The 27,293-nt window shown below is 37.6% G+C and overlaps 1 protein-coding gene across 3 annotated transcripts in view; it reads left to right on the top strand.

The window, feature by feature from the left end:
• The window catches only part of LOC112048701 (CD151 antigen), a 253,994-nt gene that overhangs the window by 153,679 nt on the left and 73,022 nt on the right, over positions 1–27,293 (top strand). For 2 of the 3 annotated variants that reach the window (XM_052882143.1, XM_052882144.1), the window contains exon 2: positions 25,349–25,370. The exons of the other annotated variant lie outside the window; for it this stretch is intronic. The gene's annotated coding sequence lies outside the window, so the exon portion shown is untranslated. The remainder of the gene's footprint in view (positions 1–25,348; positions 25,371–27,293) is intronic. 3 annotated transcript variants of the gene reach the window in all.

The following is a 27,293-nucleotide window of genomic DNA, read 5'->3' as shown; positions in this document are numbered from 1 at the left end:
CTATCATAGTGATAAGACTTCTATATAAAATTTTAATTTAATTATTAGTTTGTAGTGTAGCGCACTATGTGGTGAGGTTGAGGCGGCATGTAGTGTCAATTAAACACGTCTGACTGCGTTGAAAGAACTTTATTAACTAATCAACAAAATGGCTATTCATTACGATACATACAGTACATTATTAATCTATGTCTGAGTGCGCTACACTACAAGTTATTTTTTTTTTTTATAAAATGATTATTTTTTTATATTTTGTTCATATTTAACCAGAGAAAAGAAATTCTAAAAAACTATTCATAAGATTACCTTTGATTACCTTACTCTTTCCTATTTCCTCTACACACGGAGGCAACTAACTATAGCTTGGCAACTTCGTTCGTAAAACTCCAGATGTTCCGCGCGGGCCGGGGGGCGTGTTTCGATGAATGAAAAACCCACTGATGCACCTCACCTCCCCGCACGCATGATTTAACACCTGCGCAGTCTTTCCCCCCGTCGCCCGCATATCATGGAAGTGTCATCAACGAACTTGCCAGACTATAGTTCGTTGGTATACCTACTCTAAACTTCTATTCTATATCAAGGTACTCGTATGGTTTTACTACATTCTCATATGGCAATACGTATGCAAATTGTTAGTACGCAAGCTTTGCGGTGAGATGCGGTAAAAAGCTTAGCTTAGCTTTCCCCAACTTGGCTTTTAAGGCCTCAGTTTGCAACATTTTCCAATAATCAATACATTTTTAAGGCTTTATCTCTTTTAATTTTAGGTATCTAAAGGCCTTTACTTCGACGATTACAGGTTTGATATTCAGAGCGATAAATTCATAGGTTCTCAAACACATTAGCAATATAACCTTACAGTGGAAATGGTAATATAATCTCGAGGGAAAAATCTATAATGTCTATAGCATACATTGAAAGCTTTTCTTTGAAAACTTGGTATAATAAGGCATATTCCCTTTAAAGTGTGCTATAGGTTATTTCTTTTACCATAGCTTCTCCACGCCCTTTATTGATAGGAATTTCAGGGGACTTATCGAAATCCCAGAAAAAAATAGAGAGTTAAGCTGACACGTCTGCCCCTATAGCCAAGTGGCATGTCGACTCTCTTTCTACGATCGCAAACGCTTCGACAACTGGAAAAATGTATATTAATGACATTTCCTATCGATGCGGACGGGTCACGTGATCAAGATCTGTTATTCCGGCTACAGGGGCATTTAAAAAAACACAACTAAAAGTGAGGAATTTTATCAAGTGCATAAAGTTTCTAAGTGGATGAAATTTAAAAAAAAAACTGAAATTTGTTTTTATTATTCACGAAAATCCGTGAAAATCGAATCCAAATTAACGTCTTCCAGAGCCGATGAAAAATCCTACGTACGTTTCACTTTGAAATCGGAGCATCGTCAGAAATCGTCGATTTTCAACTTTCACTCAACAACTTTCGACTTTGGATGATTTTTCGTAAAATAAATGAAATATTCGCTATTCGTAATGAAATTCCGCATCTTTATATTATATTATTTATTTACATTATATTGGATGATCTTAAAACATGTGATCTTTAAAGATATTTTTTCAAATAACATATTGAGGAGTCTGAAATAACAAAGTTTGGGAAACTCTGCTTTTTTTTTTATTTTTGCATTAAATGCCAGACAGTCTTTCCTATATACAACACATAAAATACGAAAGTTTGTTGATAAGACCAAATAGCACCCACGCATACTTCAGTAAAACTTTAGCTGAACCTAACCATGCAATATCTATGCATAAGCAACCAAAGCTTACCCCAAACTCCCGAGATTTTGTATTTGCGGAGCATTCCTACAAAACGCAGATAAGCGGGCATTATCTGTTGCTTATTTGCATTGCATATAACGTTGTTCTGTCTTTTTGGGGTTTTAATTATTTCCCTTTTAATGAAACAAATATAACTTACATTTTAGTGGGATTAGAGTTATATGGGGCAGAGATTAAAGAGGAACTGCTTCCTTAATAAACTGTTACCAATCAGTATGTGTAGGGGTCATAGTTTCTAGTTAATGCAAATAAATGAGGCTCAGCTTTTATGTCATAAATTGACATTTGTAGATTAAAAATATCACAGAACGTAAAGCACTTACTTCAGCCGTGACTAGCCCACGACTTTGTTCGCCCTTAGACCTCTATGATCCGCCCTAGTCGCAAAACCGAAAACTGCCTTCCAAAACTATCCATAGTGTGGTTACGTTACTTATGGTATATCGCTCAGTCAGCGGGTGATGGAGCGATTCATGCTTAGAGTTTCTCTGCGTGATTGAATCTGAAATGAGGAGATCCGCAGAAGAACCGAAGTCCGAACCGAAGAAGCGTAGCAATGGCAATTGGCAGGCCACATATTTCGAAGAACCGTTGGACTTTGAGGGTCCCAAGGTTCTAGAACGACGAACCCGCACCGGAAAGTGAAGTGTTGGTCGACCCCACACTAGGTGGACCGAGGACATCAAGCGGGTTGCAGAGAACCGCTGGATGTTGGCGGCTCGAGACCGTTGTGTTTGGACGTCTATCGGCTGTTAATTATGATGATGATGATGACATGGGAGAAACAAATCATAACATTTAAGTTTTCATAATATGGGGTTCATCTCGGAGACTCTTAGTCCATATACCTATCTAGCAAATCTCTTTAAATATGAATTCTTATAAACGACACAGTACTATAAACTAACTAAGAGTCGTGATAGCCCAGTGGATATGACCTCTGTCCCCGATTCCAGAGGGTGTTGGTTCGAATCCGGTCCGGGGCTTACACTTCCAACTTTTCAGTTGTGTGCATTTTATGAAATTAAATATCACGTATCTTAAAACGGTGAAGGGAAAACATCGTGAGGAAACCTGTATACCACAGAATTTTCTTAATTCTGTCAAAAAGTCTGCCAATCCACATTGGGCCAGCGTGGTGGACTATTGACCTAACCCCTCTCATTCTGAGAGGAGACTTGAGCTCAGTAGTCAGCCAAACATGGGCCGATAATGGTGATATTATACTACACTACATTCATCTTGTTACATATGTATTTTACGAGCGTGGGAACTTAAAGTAAAACTCTTTCGTTTCCAGATAGAAACAGCCTTGGCAAGGCCTCAACTAAACTTTTAAACCTTCAACTTGTAGCGTTTTCCGATAAGCTGTATTTGCCAGACCTTCATTGCCCGATACTCGTTAGGCCGGGGTTCACGTCTTAGAAAGTTGGCTGTTTGCCTGGAGCTAGTTACAGTTCGGACTTCACCTATTCGCCTTAGATTACAGTTTTCTGCCTCGAGATTTTCAATATGGAATCAAACATTATTTGTTACATAATCGTTCCCGGATTTTCACTTCTGCTAATCGGGCAAAACTCCTCAAACAATTACTACAAAAACACAATGAATATATAAAAACTTAATATGTAGGGTTTGTCGATTTTAATAAAGCATTTGATACGTTAGAACACGAATTTCTCTATACTTAATATTATAAAGCTTAAGAGTTTGTTTGTTTGAACGCGCTAATCTCAGGAACTACTGGTCCGATTTGAAAAATTATTTCAGTGTTAGATAGCCCATTTATTGAGGAAGGCTGTAGGCCCCGTATCCCCGTATTCCTACGGGAACGGGAACCACGCGGGTAAAACCGCGCGGCGTCAGCTAGTATCTGTATAAATATTCAAATCATCATACCCATACTAAGCGTATGAGCAAAAACATTACATAGGTTTAAACAATCATATCATTTTACTCTATGCATATAACATCTCTATTCCGTGGTATACCCGAGAATATTTAACGTATAAATTAATATAATTAATTATGCCAAGCGGCAAGCACTGTCTAACGAAAGCAAGCAGGTAAGACACTTGAGAGCTCCATTACAGACTTACTCGTATACCTGCAAATACAAGTTTGGTTAGTGTGGCTTTAGCTCTGTCTACCGGTAGTGTTATGCAAGATTAAGCTTTGCCTTGCGGTTACTCCATTTTGAATCAATTACTCGAAGCTTTATTATTAACTAGCGGATGCCCGCGATTTTGTCCGCGTGGAATTTAGTTTTTCAGAAAGCCCTCAGGAACCGTTTATTTTTCCAGAGTAAAATCTATTTCCATTCAAAATTTGAGCCAAATCACTTCAGTAGCCGCAGCGTAAATGAGGAACAAACATACTTATACACTTACACACACACAAACTTTCGCCTTTTTAATGTTAGTGTGAAAATGGTATTAGTACTGCATACCTGAGAATTCTCTTAATTCTATAGGTATGTAAAGTCTGCCAATCCGCATTGGGCCAGCGTAGTGGACTAAGGACTAACTCCTCTCATCCTGAGAGGAGACTCGTGCTCAACAGTGAGCCGAATATTGGTTGTTAATGATGATGATGACTTACTACCTATGACCATTTAGCTTTCCGCAGGAAATTACAGAACAATCTAAACTAACTTTTTTAAAGAGGTACAATTTGATTTTTGAAGTGATAATATTTTATGGGAGGGTATATCGCAGAGTGACGCGTAACGTAACGCGTTACGGCAGGTACAGAATAGGCACACTTAAAACAATAAAACGTAGAATATTTTTAAAAAGTTAATGCACTTCCTATGCAAATTCGTAGCGTCTGATATTGACTACGCCTTACAGAATTCATATTTGACGAAGAATTTTAAATCTTCGACTGCCTTCGTACGACATTTCCTGGTTAGCGCTTGACATATTTAACGCTATCAAGCTACGTGGAATATTCCAAGTTAATGCATCCAATTTTCTTTGCCGTTTAAGCTGAATAAACTTACAAAATATCTTTTACCTGTTTTACAAAGTTTGCTCGAATATCAAGGAAGCTTAATCAGTGTCTATCTGGTCCCACGAACAAAAAAAAATACTCCTAACAAGTCGGATAATTCTCTACGAGTTAGCCCGTGACTACAATCTCATCTCACCTGATGGTAAGTGATGATGCAATCTAAGATGGAAGCGGGCTAACTTGTTAGGAGTAGGATGAAATCCACACTCCTTTCGGTTTCTACACGACATCGTACCGGAACGCTAAATCGCTTGGCGATACGTCTTTGTCGGTAGGGTGGTAACTAGCCACCACCAAAGCCTCCCACCAGCCAGATCTAGACCAATTAAGAAAATTTCAATCAGCCCAGCCGGGGGTTGAACCCAGGACATCCGTCTTGTATATCCACCGCGCACACCACTGCGCCACGAAGGCCGTCAAATTATGAACGTAACAAACTATGGTGCGAGGCATTTTCCTTTGTGACCACTGACCGCTCGAAAACCAACACTTGACGGTAAATATCTTGTTTTATTATGTTGCAAACATTGGCTCGTTGTTTTTGTAATTAGTCGCTTTATTTGTTCAAGAAACACTCAATGAGCATCTTTCGAATGTATTACAATTAAAAGCATTTTATTAGAACATACTCTGACTATCATTATCAACCTATACACGGCTCACTGCTCAGTTCGAGTCTTCTCTCAGAATATCTCCTCTCCTAACCCCTCTTGGGTTAGGCCAATAGTCCACCAAGCTGGCCCATTGCGGATTGGCGGACTTCACAGAATTAAGAAAATTCTCTGATGTGCAGGTTTCCTCACGATTGTAACGTCGTGGATTTTAATTTTGGGTGGTCAAATTTGGAATCTCTAGGTTTGTTTCGAAAGGCAGCGACATCGATGAATGTCGTAGAGATTACGAGGTTCGCTGCTAGATGGCGCTTATATTAAAGTGCTCAGACAAATAAATATGGACAAGTAGTTGGAGCTTTATAATCTGTATATAGACTTAATATATGGTTAGAGGTATTCCACAAGTAACGAAAGGTATGGAATCCGAAACCGACTTTAAAAACAAATGTCACATATTATCTGTGCAATTTGTTGATTGTACTCTGTAAGAAAGATGAATCGGTAACTTTATAGCTTTGCTATTGGTGAGGTTTTTTATGAAGAAAGTCCCGTTATCTTCTCGTTATATACTCGGGCACGTTCGAGTTTTTTCTTTTGGCTGGCTGAAATTTGGAGACATGTAGTTGACTTTCCAAAACATTAAATTTACTTAGAGGCAGTGATGTAAGATACTTGGTAAGACTCGAATTTATATTTGGTTAGCATTCGTGATTATCGAATTTTGTTGTGCTAAAGAGACAAATTCTTGCAGTTCCGGTCAACCATAAAAATTTCCCGTGAGATGTTAAGATGGCTACCTACTGGGAACTAGGGCGGGATATCCTTTTAAGGTACTCGGTTGAAATTGTTTTTTTCTTTGTCCGGCGTAGGTCAAACTTTAGTGACATGTGCTAACCTCCGTATTTTGTTACAGGATGGGAATGTAATATATTCTGAACTTAACCTAACCTATATACGTGACCTAATGTAATCACACTTCTTCTTAATACAACCACGTTATTATGTAGAAACGTAGATTGGTTGTAGACATTTGAAACGCCGGTTCTGAAACCTTTGGTCATTCTTGGAACATTTTTATGGAACCTGAGTTGACTATTACATTTAATCATTTGCACGCGTCGAGTAGCATGCTGTTAGCGGCGTAAATCTTGGAGGTTCGCTGGCCGCCAGACAAAATGACGGACGGATGAATGCAACAGCAAGGTCAGCGACCGCGTGGTGTCAGCTTCCATCATAAACGTCAGGTCGTACCTATTCTTTCTTTTGTTAAATGGAGTCATGCTAAAACTTCTATTTTTAATATTGTTTTTTTTAAAAGGATGCGTTACATTAATTGTTGGTGGTGATTCGGATATACCGTTCAGATTACAATAAGATTTAGAGATAACTAGACCTCTTTCGTGAGTGTTTAAAATGCAACGTGTTTGTTGTCCCTTTAGTATAAACGTGTGTAATTGCTAAGCGAACTTAAATGGAATCATCCTTGTGGATTTGGCTGGTAGCGATGTGAATTCATAACTTCTAGTGCGTTGTTCGACGGACCCACTTTAAATACCTAGCCGTGGCAGTGGTTTGGTCAACAAAAATCCAAACGCTATATCGACACCATCTAATCCCCAAGGATTGGTATAATAAAACAAATATTTGAGATAACCACTGTTTATTTACAAAGTATGTACAAAGTAACTTAACATTTAGGAAACCTGGTTTTTTTTATGTAATTTAACCCATTAATATTTTGTCCTTTTAGGGTTTCTCAAGGGTTTAGCATTACTTTTATATTGTAAAAAAAAGGTTCATCTAAAAATATAGAAGCCAAATACCGGTGATTACTGTAAAAGTGTTTTTTTTGTTTACTTAACCCCGCATCCTCCTACGGGTATAGATCCGAAAGCCAGAATCTCGGTGGTAACATTTGAGATTCTGGTCTACAAGCTGTATGTTTGGCTGGTGACGCACTAGAAATTTCATCCAAATCGTTTCACAAAAACGGGCACAAACTATAAGGCTTGCAGTGGCGCCTGGGGATTTTTTTATTAATCCTAAAGGATCTGTACAACGTGGGAGAGAAAAGGGAATAATAGAATCATCCGAACACCACTCTAACAATATTTTTTTTGTTTTCTGTTCCAATTTCTATTACTATAAGATTTTGTTTCTGCATAAGCTTAATATAAAATAACCCATGATCATTTTTTTTGTGATGGTGTATTTGGCATAGTTAGTTATGTTTATAGAGAAATTTAATTACTGAATTTTTAGTTATTATTGTTATTTTAAGTAACTCAATATTAATTTAATGTTTTAAAAAATAGTTGTACCATCACCAATAAATAATGTCAGGTCATAAGGAAATACAGTTTCACTCTTTGAGGAAGGATGAGCTGGTATACGAGGTCTCGATCAGATCCGAGACTCCGGGTAGTACTGTAGATGAGCTTAGGAGGCAGATGCGAGGCCTCATGATTGAGTGCCCCTCGACTGCCATATTAGAAACAAATATAGACAGCAACACCGAATTAGTAATAATTAATGATAAGTTAAATGAACTAGCCACAATTATTGAAGGATGGGGAAAATCAGGTGATAGGGGATCTATAGCAAGGGCAGAGGCCCTAGCCTATCACCTGTTTCATAGAGTAAACAGATTGAAGGTCGACGAATCAGCTAAGGTTTCAGCCAAGGTCGGGGAGGCCAGACTGAGATTAGGAAAATTTATTGCAATCATTGAAGCGCCTGGAAAAAATGTTTCAGAACAATTGTCTACATCTTCTAAGCCGTCACCTTCAGCGGAGGCTTCGGAAATAGAGTGCTCCGGGGACAAAAACCTGGCGAAGTGGAACCTAAAATTTAATGGCTCCACCGATCCGCGCTCCTTCGTCGAACGAGTGGAGGAGCTTCAGCTTTGCTACGGTGTCTCTGAGGCTAAACTCTTCAGGTCGGCGGTTCAGCTGTTTGAAGATCAGGCACTACTCTGGTACAGAGGTATCAGAGATCAGGTACGCTCTTGGTCTGACCTTAAAAATCTTTTATTAGAGGAATTTGACCCCGTCGATTATGACTATAGGTTGCGAGGAGAGATAAGATCTAGGACGCAGGGGGCTGAAGAGCCCGTGCATATATATTTTTCTATAATGGCTTGCTTGTTTGCTCGGCTGAGGACTTCGATGTCCGAGGTCGAAAAATTAGAAATTCTATTACACAATGTACGCCCAAAGTTTTCGCAGCAGCTCGCGTTGACAACCATTTCATCCATATCGCAGCTGAAAGATGCATGCAGGAAACTCGAAGCGGCCAGTCAAAGGGCCACACAATTTGCTGAGCCCGGCCGTTCGAATTCTATTTTAACTCCTGAATTTACTTATAAAAATAAAAATAAAAATGTGGCATATTTGGACAACGAACAAAATTTTCATTCAAATCAGGTTCATAATGACCAGGGTCGTTATAAACAACATAGCAAGTTGCATCAAAATCGGTTTTATAACAGCCAGGGTAAATATGAACATGGTAACCCTCACAACAAAGGACGGGTTAATGATAATGACCAAACCAGGGCAGGGCCGTCACACACTGGTAACAAATATAGAAACCAGCGGTTAGTGAGGCATAACGTACACTGTTACGGTTGTAAAACCCCTGGGTACACGAAGTTTACGTGTCCAAAATGTAACAAAGCGGCTACTAGTCCAAAAAACTAGTCTGCTCGAACGATGCCAGCATAAATAAAAAATTTAAAAAATTAAAAAGTTTCGGCACTTTGGCATCTGTTCGATTTCAACCAAAAAAGAATGATATTAGGCCTTATCTTAAATTTAAAGTAGTCAACCTTAAAATTTGTGGTCTACTTGATTCAGGAGCATGCATCTCAATACTAGGTAACAACTCTCACGAAAACTTCATCAAAATTGGTTTCAAGCTAGAAAAATTTAGTAATATCTCCTGCACCGTGGCAAATGGTGTTAAGCTGGAAAGTATAGGTTACATGTACCTACCAATAACATGTCATGACACTACCTGTGCCATTAAATTTTTTGTTATACCTACAATAATATCGGATATAATATTAGGTATAGATTTTTGGAGGGCATTCAATATCGCCCCAGAGATACTAGACTGCATTGACTATAAGTATCAACCAGCGAGCTTCTGCGAGACTTTGAGTACGAATAGGGTAAACACTATTCAGTCTTTGGAAAATCTGTCAACCGAGCAGAAAGAACTAGCAAATGCCATTATAGGGAAATTCCATGACATCTCTTTTGAATTAAAAGGTCTTGGTAGGACGTCCTTAATAGAGCACGACATCGACACGGGTGATGCTCTACCCATTAGGGTAAAACAATATCCGCTATCGCCGGAAAAGAAGGTGGCGTTGCAGGAAGAGTTAAAAAAGATGTTGGCATTAGACGTCGTTACTCCCAGTGAAAGTCCGTGGAACAACCCAGTTATTTTAGTCAAAAAGGCAAATGGTGATTGGAGGTTCTGCTTGGACTGCAGGAAGCTAAACGCAGTGACAAAGAAGGACTCGTATGCTATACCATACATTCCTCAAATACTTGATAGTTTGAAGGAGGCCAAATTCCTGTCGACTATAGATCTGTCATCTTCATTTTGGCAGATACCTCTATCAGAACGTTCACAGGAAAAAGTGAGTTTCCAAATTGAAGGGGCAGGATTATTTAAATTCAAAGTTGTGGCCTTTGGACTTTGTAATGCTCCGGCGCGGCAACAAAGATTAATGGATAAATTAATAAATCAAAACTTTTGTAGTGACGTAGACAATGGTTATGTTTTTTGTTATATAGATGACATTGTGATATGTTCATCGGATTTCTCTACTCACTTGTTGTTGCTAAATAGAGTCCTGGATAAATTAAAGTCAGCTAACTTGACAGTGTCTTTTGACAAATGCAAATTCTTTAGGGAGTCAATCAAGTATTTAGGTTATGTAGTTGATGAGTTTGGGTTACATACGGATCCTGATAAGATCTCTTCAATTTTAAATTTTCCGACCCCAACCACAGCCCGGGAAGTAAAAGTATTTTTAGGAACTTGCTCTTGGTACAGGCGATTTATTCGTAACTTTTCAACAATTGCAGCACCGCTGAACAAGCTGACCAGCAAAGGGAGGAACGCGCCGAGGTTCCAGTGGAACGAGGCAGCTGACAAGGCCTTCTCGTTGCTAAAAAATGCATTGGTGTCAGCTCCAGTATTAGCAGTTCCTGATTTTAGTAAGCCTTTTACTGTCCATTGTGATGCTTCGTCGTACGGTTTGGGGGGAATGTTGTCACAGATGATCGAGGGTCACGATCATCCGATAGCTTATGTTAGTAGATCTTTAAATAAGAATGAAAGGAACTACAGTGCTACGGAACGGGAGGCCCTAGCAGTCATATTTGCAGTCGAAAAGTTCCAAGCGTACTTAGGAAGTAGGAAGTTCACGATAGTTACAGACCATTCGTCTTTAAAGTGGTTTTTGAATTTGGAAAATCCTTCTGGTAGGTTAGCTCGATGGGGTTGCCGACTGTCTCAATTCGATTTTGAGATAGAACATAGAAAAGGCACAGACAATGTAGTTCCTGATGCTCTATCGCGACTCATGAAAGTTGAGGCAATCCATGCAACGTCTGATACACCTACCTCAGGTATGAAAGATGAATGGTATGAGAGGATAAAAAATAATTGTGTTTCTAAACCTACACACTTTCCAAATTATATGGTTAAAGATAATATTTTATTTCGCTTAAGTAAAAGCAAGTATGATCTAATAAGCGAGTTTGATTGGAAAGAGGTCATTCCAAAAGGTTTGAGAAACAAAATTATAAGTGAGAACCATTGTGAACCAACAGCTGCACACCTAGGTGTTTTTAAAACACATAGACGCTTATGTTTAAGATATTTCTGGCCGGGTATGTACAAAGACATAGAAAATTTCGTAAAATCATGTGACGTATGTAAAGCATATAAACATTCTACACAAGCAGTCCCTGGTTTGATGGGGAAACCAAAGGTATGTTCACGTCCCTTCCAAGTAGTGAGTTTGGACTTAGCGGGTCCACTTCCACGAAGTAGGTCTGGACACACATACCTGCTAGTAATAACGTGCGTTTTCTCTAAATACACTCTACTATTTCCGTTACGCCGCGCAACATCAGCGTTGGTGGCTAAAAACTTCGAAGACGGGTTGGTCCTGGTACATGGAGCGCCGGAGACGGTAATCCTGGACAACGGAACACAAATGACCGGTTCCGAGTTCAGGAATGTCATAAAGCGCTACAACGTGCCAAGGCTTCACTATACTCCTCGTTACACTCCGCAAGTAAACCTGGTAGAACGCTACAACAAAACAATTATGACCGCTGTAGCGTCGTATGTAGAAGAGGATCATCGAACCTGGGACCTAAATCTAAGAAAGATCCAGTTCGCAATAAATAGCGCGATAAATGAATCGACTGGGTTTTCACCGTTTTTCTTAGTACACGCCCGTGAGCCAGTGATAAACGGAGATTTCTACTTAGATACGCAGAGTGAGTACAAGGTAGCTATGCCACGTGATGAATATGCTGGGAAGTTTGGATGCATGGAGGAGATTTATGATAGTGTTCGCAAGAAACTTCTAGAGGCACACGCTAGGAACGCACAATATTATAACCGTAGGCGAAGAAATGCTAGATTCGCAGTAGGGGATTGGGTATGGAAAACCACATATACACAAAGTGACGCGCAAAAATTCAAAATGGCAAAGCTTGCTCCTAAATACGAAAAGTGTAAAATAGTCAAAGTATTGTCACCACTAGTATACGAACTAGAGAGGAAAGACGGTACAAAAATAGGCTCTTGGCATATTAAAGACCTAAAACGGTAGACTAACTCATATATTCGTCCATAAAGTGTATAAATACTAAGTTAGGTACTTAAACACACAAGAAGAATGGTAAAGTACACTTATAAATACAAATAGGTTACTACAGTTTGATAGAGTGATGAATGAAAGGTCAGTATAAATGATGAGGTAGGTGTGTATTAGAAATGGATGGATCAAGTTGGATTGGGTTAGTCGGAAATTCCTGAAAGGTGATTAGAGAAATATTATTATCACGCTATGAACAAAATATAGTTCGTGAGATATTTACTGTGCTGTGTTTAACACAGAGACGCTTTGTTCCCAGAGATCTGTTAGCAATCGTTGTGCTAGGAATTATTCCCAGACTCTGGGCATTTATTATGGAGTCATATGAACTCATTTCACATGGAGACTCAGTCCCATGTTGGTATATGGTATAGTGATAACATGTATTACAGTTTGAAATAGGCTGTGTTAGATCAAGCTGCATGAAGCAACAAGATCGTTTATGATATTTTCATAAGTTATTCTCCAGTAGTGTTGTTTAGTTTTAGAATTTCTTATAGAGTTAGGTGGGCGTAGTTTAAAGAAGATAGTGAATAATTTAGGTGATTGAACCTAACATTATAATAGGTAGCCGGAAATTATTGTTATTAGTTGCCGACGAGCAAAAATAGATAGAGTTATTATGTTTGCTATTATTTTATGAGAGTATAAATTCAAGATGTAAAATAGAACCAGGCATTTTTGTTACAGCAAAGGGAAACCGGAACAAGTATCTACATCAACGTTAGTTATAGTTTAATTTTAGGTATCATCGGTATTTAGGTATATATATTTTTTTTTTCTTTTACTTATATTTTCTTTATGTAGTTTAGATGAGTGTTTTATTCCATTATCAGTGTTAGCATAGAGTGTTTTTTTTTTTTTTTTATAACGTCGTTACAGATGATTGCTTCTTAGAGCGCTGAGGGCAGCGAAAGTTTTTTGGTAGCAAAAAACTTCTACTATTTTGGGGGGTATTGTAACGTCGTGGATTTTAATTTTGGGTGGTCAAATTTGGAATCTCTAGGTTTGTTTCGAAAGGCAGCGACATCGATGAATGTCGTAGAGATTACGAGGTTCGCTGCTAGATGGCGCTTATATTAAAGTGCTCAGACAAATAAATATGGACAAGTAGTTGGAGCTTTATAATCTGTATATAGACTTAATATATGGTTAGAGGTATTCCACAAGTAACGAAAGGTATGGAATCCGAAACCGACTTTAAAAACAAATGTCACATATTATCTGTGCAATTTGTTGATTGTACTCTGTAAGAAAGATGAATCGGTAACTTTATAGCTTTGCTATTGGTGAGGTTTTTTATGAAGAAAGTCCCGTTATCTTCTCGTTATATACTCGGGCACGTTCGAGTTTTTTCTTTTGGCTGGCTGAAATTTGGAGACATGTAGTTGACTTTCCAAAACATTAAATTTACTTAGAGGCAGTGATGTAAGATACTTGGTAAGACTCGAATTTATATTTGGTTAGCATTCGTGATTATCGAATTTTGTTGTGCTAAAGAGACAAATTCTTGCAGTTCCGGTCAACCATAAAAATTTCCCGTGAGATGTTAAGATGGCTACCTACTGGGAACTAGGGCGGGATATCCTTTTAAGGTACTCGGTTGAAATTGTTTTTTTCTTTGTCCGGCGTAGGTCAAACTTTAGTGACATGTGCTAACCTCCGTATTTTGTTACAGGATGGGAATGTAATATATTCTGAACTTAACCTAACCTATATACGTGACCTAATGTAATCACACTTCTTCTTAATACAACCACGTTATTATGTAGAAACGTAGATTGGTTGTAGACATTTGAAACGCCGGTTCTGAAACCTTTGGTCATTCTTGGAACATTTTTATGGAACCTGAGTTGACTATTACATTTAATCATTTGCACGCGTCGAGTAGCATGCTGTTAGCGGCGTAAATCTTGGAGGTTCGCTGGCCGCCAGACAAAATGACGGACGGATGAATGCAACAGCAAGGTCAGCGACCGCGTGGTGTCAGCTTCCATCATAAACGTCAGGTCGTACCTATTCTTTCTTTTGTTAAATGGAGTCATGCTAAAACTTCTATTTTTAATATTGTTTTTTTTAAAAGGATGCGTTACATTAATTGTTGGTGGTGATTCGGATATACCGTTCAGATTACAATAAGATTTAGAGATAACTAGACCTCTTTCGTGAGTGTTTAAAATGCAACGTGTTTGTTGTCCCTTTAGTATAAACGTGTGTAATTGCTAAGCGAACTTAAATGGAATCATCCTTGTGGATTTGGCTGGTAGCGATGTGAATTCATAACTTCTAGTGCGTTGTTCGACGGACCCACTTTAAATACCTAGCCGTGGCAGTGGTTTGGTCAACAAAAATCCAAACGCTATATCGACACCATCTAATCCCCAAGGATTGGTATAATAAAACAAATATTTGAGATAACCACTGTTTATTTACAAAGTATGTACAAAGTAACTTAACATTTAGGAAACCTGGTTTTTTTTATGTAATTTAACCCATTAATATTTTGTCCTTTTAGGGTTTCTCAAGGGTTTAGCATTACTTTTATATTGTAAAAAAAAGGTTCATCTAAAAATATAGAAGCCAAATACCGGTGATTACTGTAAAAGTGTTTTTTTTGTTTACTTAACCCCGCATCCTCCTACGGGTATAGATCCGAAAGCCAGAATCTCGGTGGTAACATTTGAGATTCTGGTCTACAAGCTGTATGTTTGGCTGGTGACGCACTAGAAATTTCATCCAAATCGTTTCACAAAAACGGGCACAAACTATAAGGCTTGCTCAGTTCGAGTCTTCTCTCAGAATATCTCCTCTCCTAACCCCTCTTGGGTTAGGCCAATAGTCCACCAAGCTGGCCCATTGCGGATTGGCGGACTTCACAGAATTAAGAAAATTCTCTGATGTGCAGGTTTCCTCACGATGTTTTTCCTTCACCGTTTGAGACACGTGCTATTTAATTTCTTAAAATGCACACAACTGAAAAGTTGTAGGTGCATGCCTCGGACCGGAATCGAACCCACACCCTCCGTCCGGAATCGGAGTCAGAGGTCAAATCCACTCGGCTATCACGGCTAATACTCTAACTATAAAAAACATTACTAAAATATTACTTATGAATTGCATGTACTCGTAGGTACTATTTCGATACTAACTTCTGCATAAAAGTTATCAAATGAAAATTTTAATTTTCAACTTTTATTCAGTTTTGACTAAGATTTACAGATTTGCATTTAAAATGCTAGCCAACACATTTTCCTGATGCTCGACCTGAAAATGCTGTACAATTTTCTGTGTTCGTTACAAAATTAATGCCAGTATTTCATTTTTTAAATAATAACTGAGCGTTTCCTTTATGCCACGAATTTTAATATTCTTGGAAGAATTTGTACGAGATTGTTCTAGCGGTAAAACTTACTTCTCTTAACTAAATAAATACAATTGGATTTTCTTGCCACGTAAATGTTTTGCTCGGAGTTCTAAATATAATATTTTATCCTGTTTGCTTGGATGGAATGCAAATTATCATTAGATAGGGTTCCGGAAAATTCGAAATCAACAATCGGATTTACTTTAATACTGCTTTTGCTATGGGATATATTATATTTTATGATACTAGGACGATTTTAGTTATAACGAACGATTTTTATATCAACCTTTTGAAGTTCTTGAAATTAAATGGGTTTGGTTTGCCGGGATAAAATTTCGTGGTAGCTAAACTATGTATCAAACGAAAAAGGGGTAGGGGTAGTTGAACATAGAGTTTCTCGCGCATGAATTCGCGGGCGTCCGCTAGTTACTATATAAAACACTTATGCTTATGATGAGCCTATGTGTTTATAAAATGAAGACGTTCTAACCACACATGCTCACTCCAATATAATGTATCAATATTCATCACAGCAACTGACGAAAGGTTAAAAAATAACTCTTTAAAGAACTGAAGACACTGCCAGCAGTCACTCGCCACGGCAGTGATGAATCGGTCAATGAGTATACACTTACCTTTTTATACCTTTTACTGTGAAGCCCTCCCTATGTTAAGTGATTGATGAAAATGCTTTACTCTTTTACACTAAAGTTAAGTTAGTTTGTGTATGGTTTCTGCAAATTACTTTTTAATGCGTGCAGGTTTAACAACGAGGTGACGAAGAAAGGAAATGGTCCAAAATTGTATGGAGCCCAGGATCAGTCGTTGTACCCTAGCTGAAATAAAAGAAGATTTTTTTTCAACTATTTTTGAATAATTAAATTCATGAATTTACTTTCGAAATAATATTAATTATCTCCCAAGAAATGCAACATTAATATGGGTAATAATGGCGGGTAGATGACGTTTTCAATGCAATAATCGATTTGACGTTTGCTGTCAATTGTCATGTCATAGTTGCTGTAAGGGCGCCATCTTGATATATCTCAAAGACTTGGGTTTTTTTTATTTCTTTCTTTTTATTTAGTTAGATTTATTCACTTTAATAAATTTTAATAAAATCCTTGTATTTTTAATTTTAATGATACGGGGTACAAGATTGGACCTGAAATGGACCATCTCCTTTCTCAATAATACAATATCAAGCAACACCCAAGTTTTAGTTTTGTGTCAGAACTTGTCGAGTATTAGTATTATACCACCATTCTGCCGCCTCAAAAATCCTTATAACAGTCTTGTTATTAAGATTTCTATGACTGCCGCCAAGCAGCATTGGAGTGATAAAAATATTTGCCGGTATATCAGGCACATAAGGTATACATCTATCAGTATTGCCGTGAATGAAGAAAACAGTTTTTGACAATTGTAGACGTTTTTATGAATGATGAAAGTTTTACTTACCTACTACTACTAAACTTTTCACTTGATACAAGTGACCTATTCTATCAACTTATTGTTCTAACAATTTAAAGGAAACCTTTTTAAACAGAAAAAGAATTTTTAAAATTGGTTCAGGCGTCTTCGAGTAATCAGTGAAGATACATGAAAAAAAAAAGATTCCTACGAAATGATAACCTCCTCCTTTTTTGAAGTAGGTGAAAAAGTACATTAAGCATAATTTCAGCTGATTCGTAAGCAAAAACAGCGACAAACAAAGGCAATAAATAAACTGGGACCTCACGAAGCGCCTGCTCTAGCTCAACTATGAGGTTAATGAAGGATATAATGAGGGTGAAGCCGTAATTGAGTTCAGTAACTGCTTCGAGCCACTTACAGCTCGCCAAGTCAAATTACAAGGAACATGCTTTATAGTTTGCTGGTTTTTCTTTACTTAGTTCGTTTTTCCGTCACTACATTATGCTAATTGAAGGACTATGAAGTACTAGAATAATTCATTTGGAAAAGGACAACGTTTTACGACTAACAGCAATGTAAAAGAGTGACAATGCAAGTTACTTAAACAATTTGTCTCGAACATGAAGGTATAAGGAAACGAAAATAGTACATCGAATCAAAGGTACATCGCAAGGAAGATACCTTCATTCATTTATTAAATAAGCTATAATACTTATATATTTTTTATATTTTCCTAAAACTATACAGCTATTATGAAAAACAAACACAAAAATCTTTAATACCTATTAAAATATTTGCTCATATTCTGCTCACTGCTGAGCTCGAGTCTCCTCTCAGAATGAGAGGGGTAAGGCCAATAGTCCACCACGCTGGCCCAATGCGGATTGGCAGACTTCACACACGCAGAGAATTCAGATAATTCTCTGGTATGCAGGTTTCCTCACGATGTTTTCCTTCACCGATTGAGACACGTAATATTTAATTCTTTAAAATACACACAACTGAAAAGTTGGAGGTGCATGCCCCGGACCGGATTCGGACCCACACCCTCCGGAATCGGAGGCAGAGGTCATGTCCACTGGGCTATCACTGCTCGAGCCGTGATAGCCCAGTGAGCCGTGATAGCCCGAGGAGACTCGAGCTCAACAGTGAGCCGAATATGGGTTGATGACGAAAATATTTGCTGTTATTTTTTTTAAAACTAGCAATGTACTGCATAGTTGTACTCTGTAACACCGCTCCTTTCTTTACATCGAGCATTCATAAACCGTTGCGTTACATGTAAGGTCTCAGCTGTTTACATAAAGCATCGATTTATTTATATAACGTTAAAGACAAAAACGCAATTTTTACAAGTTTTGGATATTATATTTTTGACATGTTGTGTGGTAATCTTTTCGTCGCCTAGCTATGCTAATTCGAAATATATGACGAGATTTCCTGGCGACACGCCATATCGGCTTGTGTAGCTGCCTAATCGAGTTTGAACGTCGCACATCGTCATATTAACAGGGTCGTTTACGAAAAAAAATGTAACACATTTGAGAGAATGTCTTGAGAATAAGATTAGGAATAGTTTATTATGTTTATCATACATATAAATCCCGTATATACTAGAAATAGCCGTGATAGCCCAGTGGATATGACCTCTGCCTCCGATTCCAGAAGATGGGTGAGAAAATGGGTGGAAAAAAAATTTCAAATCGGACCAGTAGTTCCTGAGATTAGCGCGTTCAATCAAACAAACAAATTCAGCTTTATAATATTAGTATAGATAAGGTTGAGTCTTAAACTAATTTTCTCGCTCGTGCTTGTCTGTACCGTTGAGGCGTCTGCTACTCATTATTACGTGGATAAGACTAAGCGTAATTAACTCTGCTGTATTTAACCTTCTTGAATAACATCTTATTTATATTTTTCAATTTATACACTAGCAGACGATCCCGACTATGCTCGTGTAATTCTGTTATTTACAAATACCATGGGTGGTAACTATGGATTTTCCTTGATTAAAAATAGTCTGTGCTCTAAGGTACAATTTATCTCAGTACCATATTTCATACAAATCGATTCAGCGGCTTAGCCCTGAAAAGGTAACAGACAAACAGACGAATAGATTTACTTTCGCATATATACCTATTATTAATATAATTTATATTTTATAACACTAACCATTTATATTGAACATTTACCGGCGCTCTCCTTTTTCTTGCATTTAACTTGTTTTCCTTACTTCAAATTTTAATAAATTAACCTTTATCATCCCTTAAAAGTCTTTGGTAATTATATTCAAAGTAAATACCTACAAACATTCGATTTCTTCTCTTAGAATGGCATAAATAAACTTAACATTTGGCTGCGATTCGAGCTTAGGTAGAGAATTCCGAATAGGTTACGTGTAGGTGTCATTGATAAGGTTCGACACGTATTATCGATCTACGTAGTATCGAGAAAAGCTGAAGGCCATATTCGGCTCACAAAAGTCAAGCCATTCACTTATGTATACTAACTGCTTCATTTAATTACTAGCAAACGCCACGGGGTTTCACACCCGCATGGTTCCTGTTCCCGTAGGAATACGGGGATCAAATATATAGACTACAAGCCCTTGAACAAAAATTACCTGTGAAATGAACCAACGTGAATATTTATTTATTTATTTATTTACGTACACTTACAATATACATATAGAGACATACACAAATAATATATCACTAGCTCACATTGACTTATACGTACATCTATGACAAGTGTACACAACATTAACTAAAAACTAAAAAACATGTAAACAGTTAAATATCACACAAGGAACAAAAGAACAGGTATAACTTAACTTAATTATCATGGGGAAGAACTCACCGACAGATGATCGGTGAGTTTTTTGTTAAAGACATTATAAGAATTGAAAAATATGTTTATGCCAGTTATAGAACGAGATAGTTCATTATATTTTGCGCATATACGAGCAACGTGAATAACGCTTAGAAGGCTGTTACTATATCAGAAAATAACTCTGAGCACTATGCCGTCATGTCTGCGCGGTACAGTGGTGGTGATTTAATGTTGGAAAAATGGGGAAGTTACTCCATTTTTACAGCGATACGTTAAGGGTTGGGTTAAAGAGGTCGAAGGGCGGACGAAGTCGCAGTAAGTCCGCTAGTACTACATATTTTTAAAAGAAAGATAAATCCTTTATAACCCCAATCAGAAATCTAACCGTCCTAAGTTCGATGGAGCTTCACAGTTTACCACTTAAACAACAAGGCACTTAACAAGATAGATAATAAACATAAATAACTTTATGTTTGTAATTCAACATCTGTGTAGGTATACCTAGATTTTTAACTGTCTAAAATTATTATCTGTATTTTTGGATAGTCAAGGCGTTACTTTGCGGAAATTCATCATGATTCTATCATGATTTATTTATTTTGCTATCCTCCGCGAAAGCCTGAAACCGGAGCACCCTCAGTAGATGTTGACTCTACAACGTGCAAATTACACGTTGTAGAGTCAACACAAATCATTAAATTATCTGTATTCTATAAAGTTTCGTGCACAGTCACTTGAAAAAGTTAAGAAAGTTAATTAAAAAGACTTATCTCTCTAAGAGATTTCTTTCAGCTATTAAGTAAGTTGCTTGAAAATCCAGTCACATCTCACTAATGTAGTTGTCATACGTATTTAATAGAAAGCACTTTTCCAGCGAATCTTCTGCAAGTAGTGTGAGCAATATTGGAAGCAATTCTCTAGCGATCACGGCAGCGAGACTCGAGTCATATATCTTCTGTTATTGGTTTCAATCTCGGGTGTACCAGTTGATTTATATGTGATTACTTTAACGGAGAAGGGATTTCGTGTTTGATAGAGATTTGCTCGGACTCTGATGAGGTTTAATGTTAGGTTATCTATTTGAAACAATTGTTATGTTCGAGTTTGTCTTAATTGATGGCAGTCCAGACAATTATATTCTGATTGAGCACGTTTTGCTCAGTGATTTTTATAATAATGAATAGTATTAATTATTAGCTATGATAGCCCAGTGGATGTGACCTTCAGAAATTAAATATCACGTGTCTCAAACGGTGAAGGAAAACATCGTGAGGAAACCTGCATACCAGAGAATTTTCCTAATTCTCTGCGTGTGTGAATTCTACCAATCCGCATTGGTCCAGTTCGGTGGACTATTGGCCTAACCCCTCTCATTCTGAGAGGAGACTCGAGCTCAGCAGTGAGTCGAAAATGGGTTGATAATGATGATGAATGATTAATTATTGCCTCTAACATTACTTATTATAATAATTATTATGATGACCACGTGGGAACTCACACACACTCGATTTATAAAGAATTCAACATGCGGCAACATTTACAAAAAAATGGCGGCTGGGCCACTACCGATGCAAAAATCTTCGAATTCCATTTGGTCATAAATATTGGCCTTTAGAAATTCCTTTTAATATTCAATATCTAGTGTTATAACAGTGAATTATCCAATAATACTTTCGCAGTCAATTTGAAGCTGTAGGTTTGTAGTTTAAATGCACTTGGTCTTGTAGTTTAGGTTTAAATATTTACTTAAAGAACATAATATTATTTTCGGGATAATATTCCAAACGTTTCACTATGAGTAGAACCAAATAAAAATAAATTCAAGTAAAAAAAAAAATCAAAAATCATTTATTTCAAGTAGGCTCAGTTTACAAGCACTTTTGACACGTCAGTTGACTATTTGTAAAGATTCTACCACCGGTTCGGAAGGCAGGTTCTGCTGAGAAGTTACCGGCAAGAAACTCAACAGTTGCTCTTTTGAAAAAGTCATACAGTATTATAATTTACAATTGATAACAATTACTGTTTACATTTCTTATAGTTTTACTTTCTGTGTGAAGGTGGAAGCTGATCCAACGGCCTCCAAGCATCTTAACTAATAAACTCTAAATTGCTATTCCATGTAGTAGCTACGTGAAAGCACCAGCGTAATAAACAAAACTTTTTCATGTATAAAACTGCTTACAAAACTTATTCAAGGTTTTCTGTTCGCTCGAGACGATTGTGTAGAATTAAATAAATTACAATAAAAGTAGGTAACTTTAAAAACATGTAAACAAAAAGCTCCGGTTGCCCGAGTTATTGTAAATTCTAATGAAAGAACAATGTAATACGGCGGAGAGCTTTAGGAAACGAGGCGTGCTTTCTGTGTAAATATTTACATGAACCGAGCTTTATCGACTTGCGGTTGGTTCTGCTATACTATAAACACTTTGTTCGTTGTCGCTTTAGTCGTCAAAACATTATTAAAGTCTAGGCATATTTTTATTAGCCCAGTGGATATGACCTCTGCTGATTCCGGAGGGTGTGGGTTCCAATCCGGTCTGGGGCATGCACCTCCAACTTTTAAGTTGTGTGCGTTTTAAGAAATTAAATATACCTGCATACCAGGGAATTTTCTTAATTTTCTGTTTATAATATTATAATATACTAGCTGACGCCGCGCGGTTTCACCCGCGTGGTTCCCGTTCCCGTAGGAATACGGGGAAAAGATATAGCCTTCCTCGATAAATGGGCTATCTAACACTGTAAGAATTTTTCAAATCGGACCAGTAGTTCCTGAGAATAGCGCGTTCAAGCAAACAAACAAACTCTTCAGTTTTGTAATATTAGTGTCCCATCCTAACCTACTAATTTATAAACGTATATATGGATGTTTGTTTGGATGTTTGTTTGTAGCATTACATTATTTGACTAAGGACCGAGTGACGGACAATGACCACTTTCGCCCAATTTTATTTGTTGAAGTGCAAAGCCACAATAAAAAACAAAAACAAAAAAAAACGTAGTGTATATTGAGCGTACATGCATGGGCTCAAGGTGTAATTTTAAGTTCGACGTTATATAGCGCCCTTCATGGACTCCACACAAAAAACAAAGTGCTAAACTTTTGACGTGCAAACCTTAACTCTAGATATACGAGTTCATACATACAATATTGTAGATTTACGAACTTTCAAACGCATGAGAAAAAATGTGAGACTTATTTTTCTTATAAATTATTTCCATTTCACCATATTTTTATTGTCTCCCTTCTGTCTTCCTAATCCTAGTTCATTGCCCCCACTTGCGCATCCTTCAGGATATACAACCTAATCCTATCATAACTTAACATGTAGCACAGAATTATATAAAAGCACAGAGATCCAAAGTTGGATGGAAATGAAAATATTAAATATATTATTATTTAAACAAGCATTATTTCACGAGTGTCATCTCACTCCGCGTCGTGTTCCTCATTACTCAGGATCGTGACCTCTATCACACATTCACGACATTTTCCCACACGATGTCGCGCCATGCGGCTCGGCTTTCCGCGACTTGTAGAGGTTCGTGTAGGTACTTTTGTAGCGGTGCGAATTTGATCTAACTGAGGTCCTCGACATCTCCTTCCTCCCACTTTGCCAGTGAAAACAAGTTTCTTTAAATTATCTCCTTTTCTCCTGGCAATGTGACCAGACTGACGTGTGTCATATGAGTATACTAGATGTTATAGTTTCGCCCACTTAGACGCCGGTCCTGGGGGAATATCGGGATTATATGCTGCGAAAATAGTGATTGTTATAGAATGAAAAAATATCGTCCTAAGCTTGCTAACACCAATTGTTTCAGCAAGTTGGGTCTAAGCTTCATCACACGAGAGAGCCCTAGCCATATAGTTTTTATTTATTCTTTACAAGTTAGCCCTTGACTACAATCTCACCTGATGGTAAGTGATGATGCAATCTAAGATGGAAGCGGGCTAACTTGTTAGGAGGAGGATGAAAATCCACACCCTTTTCGGTTTCTGCATGACATCGTACCGGAACGTTAAATCGCTTGGCAGTACGTCTTTCTCGGTAGGGTGGTAACTAGCCGCGGCTGAAACCTCCCACCAGACCTGAACCAATTAAGAAAACCTCAATCGGCCCAGCCGGGGATCGAACCCAGGACCTCCGCCTTGAAAATCCACCGCGCATACCACTGCGCCACGGAGGCCGTCAATGTCGACGTCGGCCGTCACTCTCTCGTTGTCTCTTTCACACAAAAATAGTGAATTTGTTAAATCTTTATAGCAAAGTCAATGTTTAACCCTAATAGGTAAAATAAGCTAATAATGATGGAATTAGAAAACCATCTGAAAAGATACTCGCGTTGACACACTCGTGCTTGGCCGTAAACTTTTCCTTAATGTCGTGTTCCTTGAATTCTAGTGTTTCACAGAAACACGAGTTGGTATACATTAGCGTCCCATTAGCGCAATAGGCGAGCGGCAAAAAGTTTGTTTTGAATAATGGCAACGCAACATGACACTTATATTAATTAACGAACACTAGATCCGTTTATAACGGACGATACGACTACGATTTAGTATAAAGTTACTATAGTCTGGCAAGTTCCTTGATAACACTCCCATGATATGCGGGCAACAGGGGGAAAGACTGCACGTGTGTGAAATCGTGCCTGCGGGGAAGTAACGGCATCAGCCGTGGGTTTATCATTCATCGCTGGACCATTTTTGTACCCATTCCTAAGTTAGGAATCTTATAACATAGTATTTTCCGACTAGTTTGAGGCGAAAGGGAATATTGGTCATATTTAAAAGATATAGCAAATATTCTTTTCAGAAAATAAATAAGTACTAAGTAGCTTACTACGTAGGTACTTGTGCTTTCTACCGAATAAGTATTCGATGCAACGCAAGCTTATAGAAAAGTGTCGTATTATAGTGTTAATGATTACGTACCTAAAGGACAAAATTGCTTGGAATATTACATGTCAGGCTACAGATAATACATATTGTCAAATGGTAAACTAAAAAAGGAGAACCCTGGCTGAGTTTGTAGTGGGCTACAGACTCTCTGTGTTTTCTCTGACCAAGATGCGTTTGGAACCCTCGTAACCTTAATTCTAAGTTTTCGACTAATTATTATCACCATTATCTTAAGTATAATATTATTTATTACCTGACGTTTCGAAAGAGCTTGAAATGAATGATTTGATTTGATGAATAAAATAACTTTTTTTTTTAAGAAAAACTTGTTATAAATCGTTTAAAGTAAAAATCGTTTTGAAAGCGGGACCAACCCTCTCTCCAATGAGTCACACGATAGTAGGCTCACCCGGCTGATGTCACTCGCTAATTAGTGTGAACTTTTTGTTAACTCAAATATACTTTTGTTTCAGACGACGCACATAGCTGTACTGGGTATGTAATATACGTAGAACACTTAACTGCTTCATGCTACAATTGTTTTAATTTCATAGTTCATTATTGTCTATTTGAACCATAGGTTCTCAACGTTTGCGATAACGCATCGTTATAACTTGGGTGCTATAACGATGCGAGGAGGAGGACTGGAGAAGAGATTTGAGATTTCAGGGGATTAGTAGAGAAGAAGATATTATGAAGGCATAGAAGGGAAGTAAACAAATTAAAAAAATATATAATCTAAAAAAACCAGTATGTTGTGTGTGCAATTGAAAAGCCACATGACAAAAATGCAACTAGATAATTTTACAATTAAACACAATAAAATGGATATAAAATGGATATATAAATAAAAAATAAACTGGCGCATCTGTTAAAATGAGCGGTGAGCAAAATAAGGTTGAGAATCTATGATTTAAGCGAACCTCAGTTTTTATTATTTTTTCTAAAGTCTATATTACCTTAATTTTAAATAGCTTGAACTTATCTACACCTATCTTACCAAACATCTGTGACTTTTAGTAACAGTTATCTGTAATATGACTGTAAGTGTGTGCAGGTGTATGTGTGTGTGACTGTGTTTGTAGCCAATAAGCAAAATAGTCCCAATGATTTCAATTTGCGAATATCCTCGTTCTAGTTTGAAAGTTAGAATATTGTGAAAGCCTTACAATTCGGATCGAAGGTCAAAATACAACCTAAAATAACAAAATAATTGTTCTGAAAACAGGGCTGTTTACATAAAAACTGCTATTTATAAAATGTGGTCTAATTAGAAGACAACCTAAGATGAAGATAAGCATTTTATATGAAAGAACTAAGTTGCCAAACGTAGGCTTTTTGAAGGAAATTCCTAACATAACGGTCTTGAGAGTTTCCCTGCGACGCATATATATCGTCACTCTAACTAGTGAGGGTCGACCAACACTGCGCTTTCTGTTGCGGGGCCCTTAGAGAAACCTTGGGCCCCCAACGCGCTTTAGTTCTACGAGCTATGTGTCCCGCCCCTCCATTGCCAATACAGCTATGTGCTTCCTTCGGTGATTTTCGTTCTTCTGTGGAGTCTAGCTGAAACTGTTAGACTCCACAGTTTTCATATGCAAAAGAAGCATAAAATTTTCACGAATGAACAACAGTTTTATGCGTAATAACTAAAAATATAATATAGTAAATTATAATAGATGACATTATATCTATACTAATATTATAAAGCTGAAGAGTTTGTTTGTTTGTTTGTTTGTTTGTTTGATTGAACGCGCTAATCTCAGGAACTACTGGTCCGATTTGAAAAATTCTTTCAGTGTTAGATAGCCCATTTATCGAGGAAGGCTATAAGCTATATTTTATCCCGGTATTCCTACGGGAACAGGAACCACGCAGGTAAAACCGCGCGGCGTCAGCTAGTCTAGAATATGAAAAAACTGATTAGTCTATACTATACTGAAAGAACCTCAGCCGTTGTAAGGCTTTAGGAAGCGAGATAAAAAGCTTGCTTTCATACTCGTAGCGTTCTTGTAAAAACCGAAAAAGAGCTTGTCCTATTACCCGTGCTATACGCTCTGTAATCTGTTTGGGAATATTGAATTTCTTTAGATGAACGGGTATCTTATTGCCTTATAAATATTTATTATAATACTAGCGGACGCCCGCGACTTCGTCCGCGTGAAAGTAGATGTAAACTTTTAACTACCCCTACCCTACTCTACCCCTACCCTACCCATTGAGGCTGCACACGCGACGGAAGCTTAAAAAATGGAGTAACTTCTCCCTTTTTCCCAACATTTCCCTTTACTGCTCTGCTTCTATTTATCGTAGCGTTATAACCTGCCCAGGAGTATGAAGAATAATTGTATCAAGTTTCGTTAAAATTCGTCGAGTAGTTTTTGTTTCTATAAAGAACATACAGACAGACAGACAGAT

This window comes from Bicyclus anynana, chromosome 6 (assembly GCF_947172395.1).
Source record: "Bicyclus anynana chromosome 6, ilBicAnyn1.1, whole genome shotgun sequence".
Lineage (NCBI taxonomy): Eukaryota > Metazoa > Arthropoda > Insecta > Lepidoptera > Nymphalidae > Bicyclus > Bicyclus anynana.
This window is presented reverse-complemented; position numbering and strand designations above follow the sequence as displayed.